The 19,169-nt window shown below is 40.2% G+C and overlaps 1 long non-coding RNA gene across 1 annotated transcript in view; it reads left to right on the forward strand.

Moving 5' to 3' along the window:
- Positions 1–14,063, forward strand: part of LOC126508585 (uncharacterized) — a 46,563-nt gene extending 32,500 nt beyond the window's left edge. The window contains exon 5 of the long non-coding RNA XR_007593889.1: positions 13,653–14,063. This is a non-coding gene — a long non-coding RNA (uncharacterized lncRNA). The remainder of the gene's footprint in view (positions 1–13,652) is intronic.
- Positions 14,064–19,169: the final 5,106 nt, after the last annotated feature.

Consider the following 19,169-nt stretch of genomic DNA (forward strand, 5'->3'; position numbering starts at 1 on the left):
GAGGTTTTTGATAACAGCTTCTAGTTCTTCGCGACTAACAGGTCTATTTAGGTTGTTCACCTGGTCCTGGTTTAACTTTGGTATATGGTATTTATCTAAGAACGTGTCCATTTCTTTTACATTTTCCAGTTTTGTACCATACAGGCCTTTGTAGTAAGATCTAATGATTCTTTGAATTTCCTCTGTGTCTGTGGTTATGTCCCCCTTTTCATTTCTTGTTGTGGGAGTGTCATATCAATCTGTTGATTTCATTGGCTGAGTAATAAAGAAACTGCTGGCCCTGATAGGTTATAAGGTCTTTTGCCTCCCCTCCCCCCCCTTTGTACTGGGGTATAAAAGTGTATGGAAAATTAAACATGGGTGAGCTCAGAACTCAGAAGAAGAATTCAGCATTCAGATGAGCTCAGAACTCAGAAGAATTCCGCGTTCATGATCTGCTGAGTTGCCCTCCCGATGTGATCCTGTGTCTCTGGGATTCTTTCTCACCTCTGTTCCGCCCACCTCACATTTCTAAGCCTCATGCCCCTTTCCTGGCACCTGTGAACCTGCCGCAGCTTGGATTGAGGCAGAAGTGACCCCAGAAAGGTGGGCTTCTGACGGCACAGGATGACTGCATGCTTACAGAAAACCCCTTAATCTTCAATTCTTCAAGCAGAAAATTTAAGTTTCCGAGGTGGGATGTGGAGAGTGAGGTTATGGTAAAAACAGATCATCAATGGAGGCAGCTCCATGTCCTGGAACACACCCGGGGAAAGGACATGATCTTTGGAGAGAATGGTTCGATTTTGTACGAAATTTACGTTTCAAAAATTGCATAAGAGTTTATAGAAGGTGGAAGGACTTGAAAGAAAGTCCCCAGGTTTATTTTGAATAAAATTATGCCTGGATTTACCACTTTATCTCCAATATTTGGTATATTCAATATTTTTAAATACTACCAGTTCTTGTTGTTAAGTTGGGAGCGTAGCCCCCAGGCCTGAGAGTTGTATTAGTTGGACTCCAAATCCCAGCATGTCAGGACCACTCCCACTGGGTCTTTAAGTGAACTCCCAGAAGAGGATCATGTGTCTCTTCCCTGCTACCCTCCCCCTCCCGTGGTCACGTGTGCAGCCTCCTGGTTCAGAGCGGTTCATAGCACAGGAATCCCGTTAAACCTGGATATTTTTAATTTGGCTTGTTTTGATTTGGCTGATTGAAGCCTCCTCCCTGAAGAGACACTCTCATAGTATTGGAAGGAGCTGTGGAAGCTGCCAAGGTCGGGAAGCTATCAAGGGTCCTATCTAGCTGCAATGCTACAAACCACAATGACCAGCAAGGCAAGATATTCTGAAAGTTGCAATAGTGCCACTTATATCTTGGGGTAACTGAAAGTCACATAATTGGACATAAGCTTTGTCCAATGGGAGGGGATTCATGCCTGGAATGGTACACTTAGTTTACTACCTATAGTCTGTGAGGTCATAGAGCTTAAAGAACACCATACTATTGCCATTCTCCTAAACTACAGTCTAAAAACTTACCCTTTGACCCACAGATAAGTATAATCCTCATCCCTCATCAAAGACACTTTCTGCATATATAGAGGTCATTACAGAAAGACACAACTGGTCAAAATGCAGAGAGCAACTGATTGTGGTGTGCACCCCTATTACTATATTTACAGCACAATCTCTAAGGCTCAGGGAGCATTGCAGAAAACATTTGAAGAACCAGAGCACCAGTGCCCCAGCTGTGAGATTGTCTCAAAAAAAAAAAAAAAAAAAAAAAAAAAAGGAAGTGATGTGGGGGAAAGGGTGGGAAGAAAGTGGTGGATCTGGATCTGGAAGGAGAGTTGGATGAATCTGATCAACCAGATAAAATTCTCCAAGAATTAATAAAATGCCGTATCATTAAAATAAGACTCCTTTAAAATGCAAAAGGGTACATTTCTACTTCTCATGGGAAATCATGCCATTTTTGCTTTACGTGTTGGCTTTTCAGAGTGCAAAGGCTCAAAGGCAGAGGTCTCCCTTCAGGCCCCGCTTTGCTTGGTGTCATGCATTCTGACGTGCTGTGCAGTCATGTGCTCTGCACTCATTAACATCACCTTGAAACCTCAGTCAGTTTTCTTTGTGATTTCTTCTTGAACCCACGTGCTGTTAAGTTTATTTGTTGCAGTTATCCTTATTTAAGATGGTGTGATCCTAAACGCAAGAGACCTAAAAGACTCCAACAGAAACATCTTTAGATCTGATGAGCATTACTACCCTAGAAGCATGGTACAAAATTCAGTATTCAAAAGTCAGCAGCGTTTTGATGTGAGCAGCCTTCACTGCCACCTGGGGCCACGGTGATGTCCAGGTCCATGCTGCTGCTGAGAGCCATGTCTGGTTCCATGGTGGTCCTATTGCAGCCAGGGACTGTGTTGATTTCTCTGGCCCGTGTTACCAACTGAAGACCATGTGGATGTCCATGGTCTGTGTTGTTGCAAGAAACCATGAAAAAGAACAAGATCCATGTTCCCACTGGACTGTAGACTCACAGTTGAGAAAGATGGACATACAAGGCTTCTGTGACAACCCTACCCCCCAAAAGTAACAACCTAGACAGAAGGCCATCTAAGAGAACTCTTAAAATTGTGGTAAGAATACTGAGGTGTAGCTCTCCACAACTGATGGCTTCTGGTTGGGGTGGGGTGGGAAGGGGAGTGGAGAGATGGGGGTGGGAGTGGGGAAGGACTCAGTTTTCTTTAAGGGGCTAGCCACAGGGAGTTTGACCATACTTCAGTGAGTATATGGGCAACACAAATTATTATTTTTTTTCTTTTTCTTCTTTTTTGGAGGGGGGACAGGGAGGTCCCAAGGGTTGGGTTGAGTCTGGAAGGACTGGGAAGTGAGAGTGCTGGGGGCGCATGATGTGAAATTCCCAAACAATAAAATATTATGGAAAAAGAAAAAAATAACTAAAGCAAAAAAAAAAAAAAAAGCCACCAGCTTTTCTACACACCAATAACTTGCTGAGAAAGGAAGCAGGGAAATGATCTCACACATAATAGCTTAAAAATACTTAGAAACAAACCTAGCCAGAGCAGTGAAGGAATTTGACAAAGAGAACTTTTAAATAGTTAGGAGTAATATCGAATTGGACGCTGGAAGATGGATAGACCTCTCATGCTCACATAGTAAAGGATCAATATTGTGGAAATGAGTATGGTATGAAAAGAGCAATCAATGCAATCCCCATAAAAATTCCAGGGACTTTTTTTTACATAATTAGGAGAAATTATCTTAAAATTTATATGGGAACAGGAGCGCCCTTGAACAACCAAAGTAATTATGATCATGAGGCAATGCTGGAGGTATCACAGTACTTTATTTCAAATTTTACTGTAGAGCTACAGGAACAAAATCAGCATAATACTGGAAGAAAAACAAACACATTGACCAATGGAGTTGCATAAGTCACCCAGAAAGAAACTTAAGAAATTATAGTCACTTAATTTCTGACAAGGATGCCAAAAACATATACTGGAGAAAGCAAGATGAATGAACTATATTCCTATCACTTAACCTGCACAAAATTCAATATAAAATATATTAAAGACCTTAGTGTAAGGCCTAAAATTCTGAAACTGCTGGAGGAAAACAAAACAACTTCCCTGGGGACTGCAGATCCTCACAAAGACCCAGCCTTCCTCTTCAACCTGTCCCGTTGTGTCCCCTGCCAATACCTGGAGACACCCTCTACCTCCAAATAGACCCATACTAACCACTCTGCACAAACCTCTACTCAGACTGGATCAAAGACTTTAAAATAAGGCCAGATACACTAATAGAGGAGAAACTGTGGAGTAGTCTTGAACTCATTGGCACATGAAAAACTTTTGAATAGAATACCAATGGCATAGGCACTGATATCAACAATTAAAAACATGCAACCCCATGAAATGGAAACACTTTTGCACAGCAAAGAACATGGCCATTCAGGCAAAGCAGTACCCTACAGAATGAGGAAAGACTTTTTTTTTTTTTTTTTTAAAAAAAACTAATTATACATCTGATAGAGGGCTAAAAATATACAATGATCTCTAAAAACTGGATATCAAGAAAACAAATAATTCAATTTATAAATATGTTACAGATCTAAGCAAAGACTTCTCAAATGAGAAACCACAAATGGCTGAGATGCATGTAAAGGAATGCTCAATATCCTTAGTCATCAGGGAAATGCAAATCAAACCTACTTCGAGATTTTATCTTATACCAGCCAGGACAGCCAAAATCAATAAAACAAATGATAGTTCATGCTGGCAAGGATGTGGAGTAAGGGGAACACTCATCCATCGCTGGTGGGAGTGCAAATTTGTACATCTACTATGGAAATCAGTGTGGCAGTTCCTCAGGAGGATGGGAATGCATCTACCTCAAGATCCAGCTATACTGCTTTTGGGTATATCCCCAAAGGACGCTACATCCTACCACAGAGACATTTGCTCACCCTTGTAGTAGTACAATGTTAAGCTCTTTGGACTCTTTTGGGGGACCCTCTACCCAGCTCCCAAATGAATCTTATTCCTAGTTATAATAGGGACCTAGGTGAAAACTAAATCATAGCAATAAAATGACTCCTAACAGCATTCTGCTATACTCATAGACAAGTATCTTGCTCAGCCATCATCAGAAACTTCCTCCTTCAGTAGATGGGAACAAATACAGAGACTTACAACTGGAAAATGTGCAGAGAATAAGAGACCTTGGAACACTCAGTCCTAAATGGGATGTCTCTGTCAAATTCTTTCCCCCGGGACTCAGAGAAGAGGTGGTGTGGGGACTGTAAGAGTCACAGGGGGTAAGACTATAGAAACAAGGTCCTCTATACACTATGACTTATACACACATTAACTCACAGGGTCTGCACAGATCCAAGCTGAATGGTTTCCCAGTCCTAAGAGGGGATGTGAACATAAGTCCACATTTGTAACCCAGAATCTATCCTATTTTGTATCTAACAAATGCTTGCTAAGGAAAAATTAGTTCACTGAGTATGCAAACTACACTTAGGAGGACGTGCCCATACCCAGTAGAGATGACCAACACAAGACAAATGTATGGTATCTTAGGAGGGCTTTTGTCTCATAACACTTGGGGCATTTTTCTTACCATTCAGGTCTTTTGCTTAACTATTACGGCTTCTGACTTTTATTTTTTATGGGATTCCATACAGTGATTGTATGTGTCTCTGTGACTATGTTTCTTCTGCTTTTTCTTTGTCCCCTTTTTTCCATTTGTGTGTTTGCCTTGTCCTATTCTGGTTTATTTGTTTTCATTTTTAATTAACTTTTTATTTTTTTCTTAAAAACCCATCTTTTATCATTTTATATGCCAATCCCAGTTCCCACTCCGTTCCCTCCTTCTGCTCCCTCTACCTTCCCCCACCCCACCCCTTTTCTACTCCTCAGAGAGGGTAAGGCTTCCCATGGGGAGTCAACAAAGTCTAGCATCTTGCTTTGAAGTAGGACCAAGGCCCTCCCCACTATATCTAGGCTGAGCAAGGTGTCCCTCCAAAGAGAATGGATTCCAAAAAGCCATTACAAGCAATAAGGATAAATCCTGGTTTCACTGCCCCACAGTCTGCCCAAGCCACACAACTAACACCCACATTCAGAGGGCTTCATTGGGTCCTATGCTGGTTTCTCTGATGTCAGGCTGGAGTTGATGAGCTCCCATTAACTCAGGTAAGCTGTTTCAGTGGATGTCCCCATCATGGTCTTGACCCCTTTATTGACATTATCGCTCCTCCTTCTCTTCAACTGGACTTTGGGAGCTCAGCCTGGTGTCTGCTGTGGGTCTCTGCATCTACTTCCATCTGTTGCTGGATGAAGGTTCTATGATGACATTGTTTTTATTTTTTATCTTATTTTATTTTTTTAGATAACTGTTTTGTAATGAAAGAGAGGAGAGAAAAGGTATGCATTTGGGTGGGTGGGGAGGGAGGTGAGGAGGATCTGGGTGGAGTTGAGTGAGGGGAAACCTTGATAAAAATATATTGTATGGGAAAAGTTTTTTTAAAATAATGATGATAACTATAAAAAAGAACAAAAAGCAAAAAACAAAACAAAACAAAAAACCCCAACAGTCTTAGTTCCCAACCACATTTCTTTCATGGATTCTACAAAATCAATTAATCATTGTTTTTTTTTCTGTAATACATTAGAAAATAGTGTATTTTAGGGAAGTAGAAAAAGACCAGATCTCCTGAGTAAATTGGGAGCGTGGGGACCTTGGGAGAGGGTTGAAGGGCAGGGGAGAGGCAGGGAGGGAAACAGAAATATAGAGCTCAACAAAAATTAATAAAAAAGATATAAAAATTCTGATTGCTCTCAAAATAGAAAAATATATAAATAATAAAAAAGAAAATAGTATATTTTATATTAAATTGTTTTACTTTAAAAAATCTGGAAAACACAGGCAGAGACTTTCTGGAATGTACTGCAGTAGCTTTGGAAATAGCCCTAAGAACTGGCAAAAATGGATTGCATGCAATTAAAAAATTTCTTCACAGCAAAGGCAGTGTCTAGCAGAGTGAGAGACAGCCTATTGTGTATCTGACAGGGGATTAATAAATAGAATCTACAAGGCCCCACATCCTATCCGTAAAAAAGCAAAGACTGTTCTCAAAAGGAAAAACACAAGTGCCTAGTAAATTTATGAAGACAAGTCCAACATGCCTGGCACTATGAAAATGCAAATCTACATTGAGATTCTATCCTACTCCAGCCAGACTGGCTACCCTCAAGAAAGTGATGACAGGAAATGTGGGTGTAGAGGGAGCTGTGGGCCTCTTCCCATAGCCCGGCTCCTGGCCGCCTGGCTAGCTTATACCCCGAAATAACAACACACAAACTGTATTCATTTAAACACTGCCTGGCCCATTTCTATTAAGGTGTGTAGCACCCCAAGGTGCACTTACCAGGAAGATTCTAGCCTATGTCCATCCTGGGTCGGAGTTTCATCGTGTCTGCTCGGGAGATGGGAGCATGGCATGTGAGCTCACTTCCTCTTCCTCCCAGCATTCTGTTCTGTTTACTCCACCCACCTAAAGGCTGGCCTATAAAATGGGCCAAGACAGTTTCTTTATTAGCCAATGACCTTCCTCCATCATGTGGGGAAGGAAGGAGAGAAAATGAACCCTTATACTCTGCTAGTGGGGATGTAAGCTGATGAGGCCAGTATAAAATTCAGTACGGCAGTAACTTAAAAACAAATAAAAATAAGCCTACAACTTTACCCAGCTATTCTACTCTTGGGTAGATTCCTGAAATATTCCAAGCAAGCATACCAATAGCAAGGAAATGTAACTGACCTACATGTCCACCTGCAGGTGACTAGACAAAGAAGATGTGGTATATGTACCCAGAGGAAATTTATTCTTCCATAAAGAAAAATGAAACTGTGATTTGCAGTAAAAGGGATAGAATAGGAGAGCATCATGTTAAACAAAATGAACCAGATTCTGAAATACAAATTTTGTATGTTTTCACTCATATGCAGAAACTAGAATATGTATAAATGCCCCCAAAATAGGAGGTCTATGAGGAGAAAATGAGTTCAGTGGGGTAGAGGGCAAAGGAGCAAGAGAGAACAATGGGGGAGTTAGAAAGAAAAATACCATATTTCTTCTTGTTGCAGAATCTAGATTTATAGGTAGATGGTAGTTGGGAGGGTGGACAGACAGACAGACAGATAAAATGAAAACAAGTGGATCAGAACGAGAACAAGAACTTAATGGAAATGTGGATCTAAGTGAAATACAATGATAATCATGAATGAAAATGTTATAATAAACCAATTATTGTGTATACTAACAGTTTAAGAGAACCACGTCTGCTTAATTTTGACAATCATTTTCATATATTTGTTCCTTAATTTAATATAAATATGCATGACATACTATGGTTTTTGTCCTGTGTCTTGGCTATTTCGTTTAGAATAATATCACCTGAAGTTTATCTCTGTTGTTGCAAATGACAGGATTTTCTCTCTGAGTGCGTGAATGATACTCTTTCTTCCCAGCTCTCTGTTGGCACCTACAGAACACACCATATCCATCTCTCTGGCTCTGGTTTAGTTCACACAACAGATCTCTCTTTCCATCCATTTCTTACAAATGATGTGATTTGTCCCTAGTGGCTGAATAATTCCTCAGTGTGTGTGCCTGCCTCGGTTTCAGTTTCCCATGCTGAAAGATGCTGAGACTGACTCCAGGGCCGGGCTGTTGTGAACAGGGCCACAGCAAACATGGAGGCCTTCTTTACTTCTCCTTTTCACTTCATTTCTTTCCTCCAAGTTCTTTTTCTTCATGAGTCTTTTTCAGGGTCTTATTGTTTGTGGTGTGTGTGTGTGTGTGTGTATGTGTGTGTGTATGTGAGTGTGTGTGTGTGTGTTTGGCTTCCCACATGAGTTCAAATCAGTGGCACTATTCATTTTTATGAATAAGGTCTTCAAATATTGAATAGAACCCTGTGAGTGGAAATTCTAAGCGCTTATTGCATTGAATGCCCAAGTTGTGTGCTTTGATAAATAGTCTGTGTCTTCCTCTAAGGGAATCTTTAAATGTCAATATTTTTAGCCTTTCCTGTCAGGCTCATTCTTCAAAGGGTAATTCTTGACTCTCTTGCTGGGATGATGTGACTGAGATCACTGTCCAGGAAGCCTAGCTGGGCCTAAGGTTCTAGTTGTATACTGACCTTTCGACACCAGCTTAGCTCTGTGTTTATTGTGCTGTCTCTGGTCTTCTGTGCTTCATGTTCTGTCTGAATAGATGGGTGAAATTCATCAGGGTTATAAGGACTTTGATCCAAGGTTCTTGCGTTCAGCTCAAGTCAAATGGACTTGGTGATGTCTGGTTTATTCAACTCTTAAGAATTTCCAAGGTTCTGTAACTTATCAAATTTTGACATATAATTACCTTACTTCTTATTGGATTTCCCATTAAGGATTCAAGCCTCATTTTTCTCTGCTCTATTATGCAATTCCTCATTTATTGCTTGTCAGCTTCTAGATTTTGTTGATATCTCCCATATGCTGTAATCATTTCTCTACTTTTGTAGATTTATAGTTTTAAATTCTTTCTTATTTTAGTGGGATTTCAGGAGGTCAAGGAGAAACAATTATGTTCAATCCACTGATTTTACCGACAGATTTACGCTCTCCATTTTAAATTAGGGAAAAAAAAACCCTTTCAGAGCATAATAATCCATGTGTATAAATTTTAGCTGCCCGAGAGGCTGAGGCGAAAGGATTGCTCAAACCTGGTATTTTGAGGCTAGCCTCGGCGACACAATGAAACTTCATTTCAAAAACAGTTACATTAAGCAAATTTACTTGTTGTTTCATGAAAAGCACAGTAACATTAAGCATATCTACTTGTTGCTTACTTCAGCTCTAAAAGATAAAATGATTTGGATGAAAGTGGAGATGATTTTGTGAAGTGAAATGGGTCAGGTACAGAGGGACAAAGACAGTGTCACGTCATTCACATGGGAAATGGAACATGGTCAAGAGTAGAATGCTGGTGACCTGAAGTAGGGAGAGTGGGGGAGGGGTGATGGGAAGATGTTGATCAGTGGATGCTAAATTGTAGGAATAAGATGTTCTAGATATTATACAGTAGGGTAACTATAGATAACAGCAATTGGTGCACATCTCAAAAAAAAAAAAAAACTAGGAGAAAGGATTAGAAGGTCTTTACCATAAAGAAATTAGGAATGTGTGAGGAGATAAAGGTACTTAGCCTTATTTAAACAGCGTGACAGATATACATGTGTTGCACATGACATGGTGTTCCTGCTTTCAATGCAACTTTTATGGTTTAAAATTGTTAGTGTATATATTTTTACTTTATTTTAATTTTATTGAAAATAGACTTTTTAAAGTAAAATTTATTCCAAATATGGTTTGCCTTCTCCCAACACCTCTAATATCCTCTCCATCTGCCTTCCTGTCTAAATCCAGACTCTTTCTCTTGTTAGGATATAAACAGGTATTTAAAGAATAATAATGTAATAAAATAAGATAAAATAAAAACAAACCAGAAGAGGACTAAACAAACAAAGTGTGATAGTTTGAATAAGAATGGCCCCATAGGCTCATATATCTGAATGTCACTGGTGAATGTTACTATTTAAAAGGATTAGAAGGATTAGAAGCCATGGCCTTGTTGGTGTAGGCACGGCCTTGTTGGAGGAGGTGTCTTACTGGGAATGGGCATTGAGGTTTAAAAAGCTCATACCAGGCATACATAGGCTTTCTCTCTCTGCTTGCCAATTAAGATGTAACTCTCATCTACTTCTTCAGTACCATGCCTGTCTGCCACCAAGCTCTCTGTGAACCAAACCTCTGAAACTGTAAGCATGCCCCCAATTAAGTGCTTTCTTTTATAAGAGTTTCTTTGAAGCAATAGAATAGTGGCTAAGAAAAGAAGAAAAAGAGTCAAAGGAAAAGCACATATAGATGCAGAGATATACAGACACAAGGAATCCCATAAGACCACAAAAATGGAAGCTGTAATATGTATGCAAAGAACATTTAAGGTTTAAAAAAATTCCTGACAAAATATTATGAGACAAAACCCCTCAAAAGATGACACTGTGAAACAGTCCTGCCGTCCTGAAACTTACTAAGCTGGCTTTGAAATCAGAGATCCACCTGCCTCTGTCTTCCTAGTGCTGGGATTAAAGGTATATTCCACCACCACCCAACTGGAGGTAAATAATTCTGCCCTCATTAAATCTCCAAGCCCAATTTGTTTCACGTGGAGAGGCCACACAGAAAGTCCTTGAATTCTCAGAAGAGGATGATACCTGCTCTGTTCTGGGATGCCTCAGCAATAATTGTCTTCTAGTTCTGGCTTAAGTCTGACTGCAGCTGAAGAGGAGCTACCCAACAGATGCTTCTCACATTATTGACTTAAGAATAAGAAGAGACAATGAAATGCTTCAGATCACTGAAATATAGGTTTTGTAACAGAGCTCTGGAAATTTGACTTGTTGTATCCAAACATTTTCCAAATATGGATCACTGAATACCAAATAGTTCCAGAACTTGTGGTATGAAGTGCACATTCGACTATAGATGCCATGAGTCAAGAATTCAAATAGCACAATGATGACTTGATACTGTTTCATAATAGCTAATATGTGAGCTACAAACACCTAAAGGTTGGAAATGGTTAACTGGCGAGGGACTGGTGTCATTTGGAGGTAGTTTTTCTCACATAGCTCAGGAAATTGATGCTGGTGATCATTTGGAACTTTTGCCATGTCTACCTTGTTTCTCTGTGTGTGTTCTCATACCAGTGTGGTTGGATTAACACCAGTGTCTTCAAATCTGATCTCGGAATCCTGTAGAGTCACTTCTGTCATGTTCCTGATGTCTATATTCAAGAGGAGGAGATATAAATCTGATCCAAAAAATTTCAAATCACTTAGAAGACTGCCACATAATTTAGAGGCCAGGCACTGCCTTTGTGACAGGTGACTATCAAGCTGGAAGGGAAGCTATTCTAAGGAGAGATACTTGCGCCCATGCTTTTGGCTATTATATTGGTGAAATAGTCTTATCTCCAGTAGGTTGGATTTCCCACAGGATTCTCATGCTGAAAGAAGGAAAAGTATGGTTCTGGACAGAGGAGGGATTTGTCTCCTGGAAAGAGATTTTAAAGGTCTGACAGATTTTTCAGACCACTGCTGTGGGTTATGCTCTTATACACTGTAAAAATTTGCCACCCATATTGATTCAAAAAATTGCTAACTGGCTAGTAACCAGGCAAGATTATAGGTGGGGAGACCAGATTAGGAGAATTCAGGGAAAAAGAAAGGCAGAGATACAGTCACAAACCCAATGCAGAGGAAGCAAGATGAGAATGCCTTACTGAGAAAAGGTACCAAATGACATGGCTAAACATAGATAAGAATTATAAGTTAATTTATGTTGTAAAAGCTAATTAATAATAAGCCTGAGCAATAGGCCAAACAGTCTATAATTAATATAGGCCTTTGTGTGTTTATTTGGAAGCCAAATGACCACAGGACCAGGCGGGACAGAAACTTCCATCTTTAGACCACCTTGTAGATGGGACCAGAGCTAAAAGAACGATGAGTCCATCTGTAGAAGGATCACACTTTGACACAGACTGGTTTTTAAAAATTAATTAATTAGGTTAATTTTATATACCAACCTCAGTTCCCACTCCATAATCTCTTCCCTCTCCTTCCCCCTACTCCCCAATCTACTCTACTTTACCCCTATTCACTCCTCAGAGATGGTAAGGCTTCCCTTGGGAAGTCAACTAAGTCTGTCCCATCACCTCATTGAGGCAGGACCAAGACTCTCCCCCGGCCAGGTACCTAGGCTGAGTAACGTATTTCTCCATAGAGAATGGGCCCCACAAAGTAAATTCATGCATCAGAGTTAGATTCTGGTTCCACTGCCAGTGGCCCCAAATACGGCCCAAGCCACACCATTGTTATCTGCCTTCAGGGGTCCTAGTTCGGTCCTATGCAGTTTCCCCATTCCGACATGGACTGTTTTGTTTTGAATATTTCTTGACTTCTATTTAAAACTAAACATCAGGCTAGGGCCACAAAGATGGACCTGGGGGTGTCACTGGACCTCTTTGTTCTACTTCCAGCATAACCACAATGACTTAGTCTCCTTTTTCTGCTTTTCACTATTACTTGTTTATCTGATCTCTTGAGGATGGGGTGACTGAACCTTGCTTGTCAGAGCTGCCTCGACTCTGGCCCTGACCCTAACCACTCAGGCAATGCAGGGTATGACTCAAGAAGACCAACTAGGTTGTTTTTCCTTTTTCTAAAAAATTTGAACTGAGGAATATGAAGGCATGGCTTAGTTAGAAGTGGAAAGTAGAAGTGAAAAAAAAAAAAAACCTAGGAATTATAAACAGGACCAAGGTAAGCCAAAGCTATGAAGAGTCAGAAGCCGTGGGAAAACAGCATGTCTCTTGAGTGGAGATTTAGTAAAGGAAAAGAGAAGGAGATCAAAGAAAGTTCATACAGCCCGGGAAAGGGGCTCAAAGGCAGAAGGTCTCTCGCATGCTCCTCCGTTCTTCCAGCTCCTGTTCACTTCAGATTGCTGCTGTAGCGTTAATTTCATCACTGTTTCCCAGTCTCCTAGGTCCTGATGAACAACAATGACCTACCTGCTAACAGCAGCCAAATTAAGATAGAACCAGTCAACAGACTTCTTCCCTTGGGTTGTTTTGTATGTGCACACCTATGTGCATGTAGAAGCTCTAGGGGGTCAGGAGAAACATTGGATCCCCTGGAACTGGAGTTGTAGATGTTTGTGAGTCTCTTTGTAGGTTCTAGGAACTGACCTGGGATCCTCTGCAAGAGCAGTTAAGTGCTCTTAACTGTGGAGCCATCTCTCTAGCCCCTCTACCCTATCTTTTGGGAAAGGGTCTCTCAGTGAACTCAGAGCTCATCAATTGGACTACATTAGTTGGCTAGTGAGCTCTAGATATCTATTTCTCCCTCATTGGTAGGACCAAAGACATGCCATCGTAACTGACTTTTACATGGGTGGGGAGGACTGAACTCAGGTCCTAAAACTGGCTTGATTGGTACTTTAACAACTGATCTATGTTCCCAGGGCTTTCCTGACAATTTTGAATTGTGGTGAAAGCTGTATTGAGAGAGAGAACTGTGAAGCGGCTATGGCTGTGTATGGAGAAACAGTCATCAGTACCCATGCCTTCTGTCTGAGTTCCTGAGCTTGGCCATTCTAGGCTGGGAAGATGTGTGATGGGAAGACACATGCACAAAAATGAAAATGAAAAAACAACCCCACTATTTCTAATAATATGCTTGTTTTATATTGTGCAAAATAATGGAAACAGATTCATAAAGATCTAGGAATTATCTTCATAAATGGGGTAATGAAGTGCCAACACCATTTGGTCAGAATGTTTCCCCTGGAACTTAGGAACATTAGCTCATACCTCTTTCAAAGAAGTCTCTCATTGCCCTGTAAACTAGGTGATTTCTGAACATTCTTAAAGGCATTTTGATCCTACCTACTGCTACATGCTAATCTCACTCAAAGGAGTGGTAAGAAGACATTAAAATACCACTATCAAACACAAGTTGATTCCAAGAATATCATCATTTTATTAGAGAGAATAAAGAATTATAGGTTGTGAAATATACTTTTTTGGTGTGTTTTTCTTATAGGGGTTTTCTACCAAACACTTAGTTAAAGTGTTTCCAATGGGGTGTTTTGATTTGCTCTTGCTGTGAAGTCAGGCCAGGGGAGGGTTGTACCTGCTTACAAAGGTCATTCTGTGAGAACTCCTGTGCTCTTTACTCATTGATACCACGACACGGTCACACTTAGTACCTATTGCAGTTATTTAACCTAATCATTCTACCATAGATATAATTGATCTTTCTCCTGTGGGAGGAACGTAGAATAACAATGCCCTAATTTTGTACATTTCTGTTCCCTAATGACAGGCTGTCATTTTCTATAATTTACCAGAGAGTACGAACAATGTGCGTAGGCCGGGAGCGGTTGCTTGGCAACCACCTTTTAAAAGTTTCTTAAATGTAATTGCTTCTCTGCCAGGGAAACATTGATCCCACAAATTTGCGTTGGACTGATCACTAAGCAGCCCAGCAAATCTCGCCGTGCTTTTTATTCAAAATTATTTGCCTTTTAAATTCTGTTGAGGTGAACTATCAAGGCCATGGTTGTTGTCTTTGAACACAGTGGGACTTCCAAATGACTACCTACGCTTTTCCATTCTTTACCGTCTTTCTCTGTCTCTATGCTGTCCTCATGCCCATTTGGAGTTGAGGCTAGAAACCTGTGAAGGGTCACAAAAGCTCTCAGGTTCGCATGGTTCTAAATGCTCTCCGTCCCACCAGTACAGACATAAGGAAGCTGATGTGTCAACATCAGCACCGCACAAACGTTACTCACGGTTACTCTTCCTGATTCTACCTCTTGCTGTTAATCAGACAGCTATATTGCTATTTAAGAAAACATGGAATCTATGCTGACATACAGTAAATACATCACGGCTTTTGGTTGCTATCTGTTTAGGCACTCGCTTGAAAAAGGAAGCTGTTAAACACCAGAACTTAATGTCTATCACACATTATTAATTGCTTCACATTTTCAAGCTCGCTATGGGTAGCTGACCACTTGAGGCCATTAGCACAGTTTCCACTCAGAGTAAATCTCAAACAGAAGGTGAAGGTGAGGCCTTCATGGGGGAAATGGGAAGGCATCTGAGGACAAAGGTGTCAGTGGGCAGGTTTTGATCTGAGTGAAGGAAACAACACAATCACACACATACTGTGCACTTGTAGTGTGCAGTCCTGGACATGTATGAAGTGCTTGGTTTGTATTCCCCTTCTCTTTCTCTGCCACCATGTGTCACTCACTCACCGTGTGCAAACTGACTTTCTCTATGAAAAATGTAAATAGTACTTAACTATGTTGCAAGGTTGGTATTGGTGATTTATTAAGCTTTAAGAGCTTATCAGGATGAATAAAAGTTAAAAAGATTCCCATTTGACATTTCAAGACATAGTTGGTCTTTAGGCTGCAATCCATTCTTAGGGACAGGATCACCCCTTTAGACCGAGCATTGGTAGCGGTAAGAACTCTTATGGCTGCCGCCCTGTTTCTCCCAGTCTTCAGCTTTCACCCCAATAGCTAACTCCAAGATTTTATTAATAAGATCAATTAGAAACACAATCCACCATTAGATTGGCTCATATATAAGCTAGATGAAAGGCTTGATTTTGAAATAAGAACCTTAAAGGCGGGCTGGAGAGATGGCTCAGTAGTTAAGAGCATTGCCTGCTCTTCCAACGGTTCTGAGTTCAATTCCCAGTAACCACATGGTGGCTCACAACTATCTGTAATGAGGTCTGGTGCCCTCTTCTGACCTGCAGACATACACACAGACAGAATATTGTATACATTATATATATATGTGTGTGTATATATCTATTATATATATATAATATGAACCTTAAAGGCTAATGTGACTAGGATATCACTTGCTGTCATGGTTTGAGTGTAAATGTTTCCCTTGGTCTCATCTGTTTGGACACTTGGTCACCATCTAGTGAACCTATTTTCAAAGCGAAACCTTGTTCAGGTGAAGCCTCACTAGAGAAAGTAGGCAACTGGAGGTGGGCTTGAAGTTCTGGAGTTGGGCCCCATTCCTAATAGCTCTACCTCCTGACTGTAGACACAGTGTGACTGGGTTCCCTAAGCTCCCACTGTCAGGCTGTGTCTACCGTGATAGACTGCATCCTCCTTATGGAAATCAAAACCTATCTCCCCCAGGTCACTTCTTATCAGGAAGAAGAAACAAAACCAGCCTACACTTTTTCTTTTCTCCTGTATTTTCAAAGCAAAAACAAACAGACAAACAAAAAAACAAAAACAAGCAAACAAACAAAAAAGCAAAAAGACCCCAAAACACCAACCTTTCAATGTTTAAGTTTTCATTGTTTTAAATCACAAATTCTGGGAGTGATGGCTAACTGTTCTTTGAAGAGAAAGCTAGCCCTAAGTTTTTACAAAATTCAGCACCCTTGACATGGTTAATGGTGCTGTTCAGTTCTGGTTTTCATTAAAACTCTCATTTTCAATCTTTACACTTTTTAGCATATCAAAGACTGTTCTATGTATTCTAATACTTTGACATTATTCATAAAGTATAAAAATATGAGTGTATTAATGATAAAAGGAAAAGGTTAGTTCTTAAGTTCTTTTGAAAATAACTGTTACATTGTCAGGCATGGTAGCACAAGTTTGTAAGGGAAGGCAGAGACAGGAGAATGGTGAGCCAGACTATATAGTGAGAGACTGCCCCAAAACCCTAATAATAGGGGGCTAGAAGGTGGCTCAGCAGCTAAGAGCACATACTACTTTCTGAGAATCCAAATCTGACTCCCGGCACACATTTAGGACACCTCACAGCTGTGTATAACTCTGGCTACATCGGATCTGATGTCTTTCTCTGGCCTCTGTGAACACACACACACAGACACACACACACAGACACACACACACAAAAATCCAGTTGTACAAAACCCAAAAAAAGAATTAAATAATATATAGATAATTATAAAAATAAATATATGTTCATTTCAAGACCATATAAATGCTATCATCATTAAGTATTTCTGAAAAAGTGTTTCATGCTTCCCATGAAGATCTCTCCCTAAGATAGACAACATGAAAGGGTTGAGCAAGAAGGCCAACAGTAAAATCAACTGAACAGCAAAGGGTTAGTCTAGATAGCTTTAAACTCTGAAACCATAGAGATCACCAGAAGATTTGGTCAGTCACAGATCTCTGGGTTTTAAACCCAAAGATTTGTTTAGTGGACACAGTATGGTGTGTCAAATGGTGGGTTCCAAAAAGATGTGTTCACATATCCATGGACCCTATGGATGTGACCTTATTTGGAAAAACTGAATCTTTGCAGATATAATATTGAGGGATGTCAAGATCAAACAATTGTGGATTACATAGGACTCTGAAGATACAGATGTAAGAAATAAAGACACATAGGAAAGACCATCCATGTATGGAGACTGTCCACAGCCACAAGCGAAGAAATGGTTGGAGACATGATAGCTGAAGGAAACAATGAAAGAGTCTCCCCACAGCATCCAAGACTTTGGGAAAGATACTTTCCAACACTTTGATTTAGGACTTCAGGCCTCCAGAATTGTAAGAGAATGAATTTATTTTGTTATAAACTACTTAGCCCTAGAAAACCAACAGAGGTTGGGACTGAATGTTTGCATTTTCTCTGAACAGTACGGTATGTGGACCGTGCCTTGAGCGGCACTCATTATTCAGGTTTAGATAAGAGAGAAATGAGACACAGGACGGGTACTGAGACAGTTGAGGTCAATGATTTTAGACTGTTAAAAATTTGAGTGGCTGGGGCTGGAGAGATGGCTCAGAGGTTAAGAGCATTGCCTGCTCTTCCAAAGGTCCTGAGTTCAATTCCCAGCAACCACATGGTGGCTCACAACCATCTGTAATGAGGTCTGGTGCCCTCTTCTGGCCTTCAGGCATACACGCGAACAGAATATTGTATACATAATAAATAAATAAATAAATAAATAAATAAATAAAGTCTTAAAAAATTTGAGTGGCTGGATACAAGATAAACTAAAGAAATCAGTAGCCCTCCTATATACAAATGAAAAATGGGTTGAGAAAGAAATCAGGGAAATGACACCCTTCATAATAGTCACAAATAATATAAAATATTCTGGGGTAACTCTAGCCAAGCAAGCGAAAGACCTTTATGACAAAAACTTCAAGTCTGTGGAAAGGAAATCGAAGAAGATATCAGAAGTTAGAAAGATCCCCCATCCTCATGGATAGGTAGGAGTGACAGTAAACATGGCCATCTTACCAAAAGCAATCTGTGAAGTCGACACTGTCCCCACCAAAAACCCAACACAATCCTTCACAGACCTTGAAAGAGCAATATTCAACTTCATGTGGAAAAACAAAAAACCCAGGATAGCTAAAACAATCCTGTATGGCAAAAGAACGTCTAGAAGTATCACCATCTCTGATTTCAAACTGTATCACAGAGGCATAGTGATAAAAATGGCATGGTATTGGTATAAAAACAGAAAGGTTTTTGAACTAAAGACCAAGACTTAAATTCACACACACATGGACACCTGCTTTTTGATAAATAAGCCAAAAATTAAACAATAGAAAAAAAAGAAAGCATCTTCAACAAATGGTGCTGAAATAACTGGATGTTGGCATGTAGAAAAATGCAAATAGATCCATATCTATCACTTTCATAAAACTCAAGTTCAAGTAGAACAAATAGCTCAACTAATAAAAGAGATTTTTGAGGGTAATCTGGGGCAGGTGAGGTTCGAAACAGGAGAGATCACGTGGGGGTGGGAAATATTTGGAGATAACAACTGGAATTGGGGACACTGTAGGTGAGAGTCCTAACTCTGACTCTTTTGCCCACTAATGGAACTCTTTTTCTCATGTTGCCTTGCCCAGCCTTGATATGATGACATATGCCTGGTATTATTGTAGCATATTATGCCATGTTTAATTGATGTCCCTGGAAAGCCAGCTCTTTAC

The sequence above is a fragment of the Alexandromys fortis genome, unplaced genomic scaffold (assembly GCF_014885135.2).
Source record: "Alexandromys fortis isolate MF-2015 unplaced genomic scaffold, M_Fortis_MF-2015_v1.1 scaffold_79, whole genome shotgun sequence".
NCBI classification, from domain to species: Eukaryota; Metazoa; Chordata; class Mammalia; order Rodentia; family Cricetidae; genus Alexandromys; species Alexandromys fortis.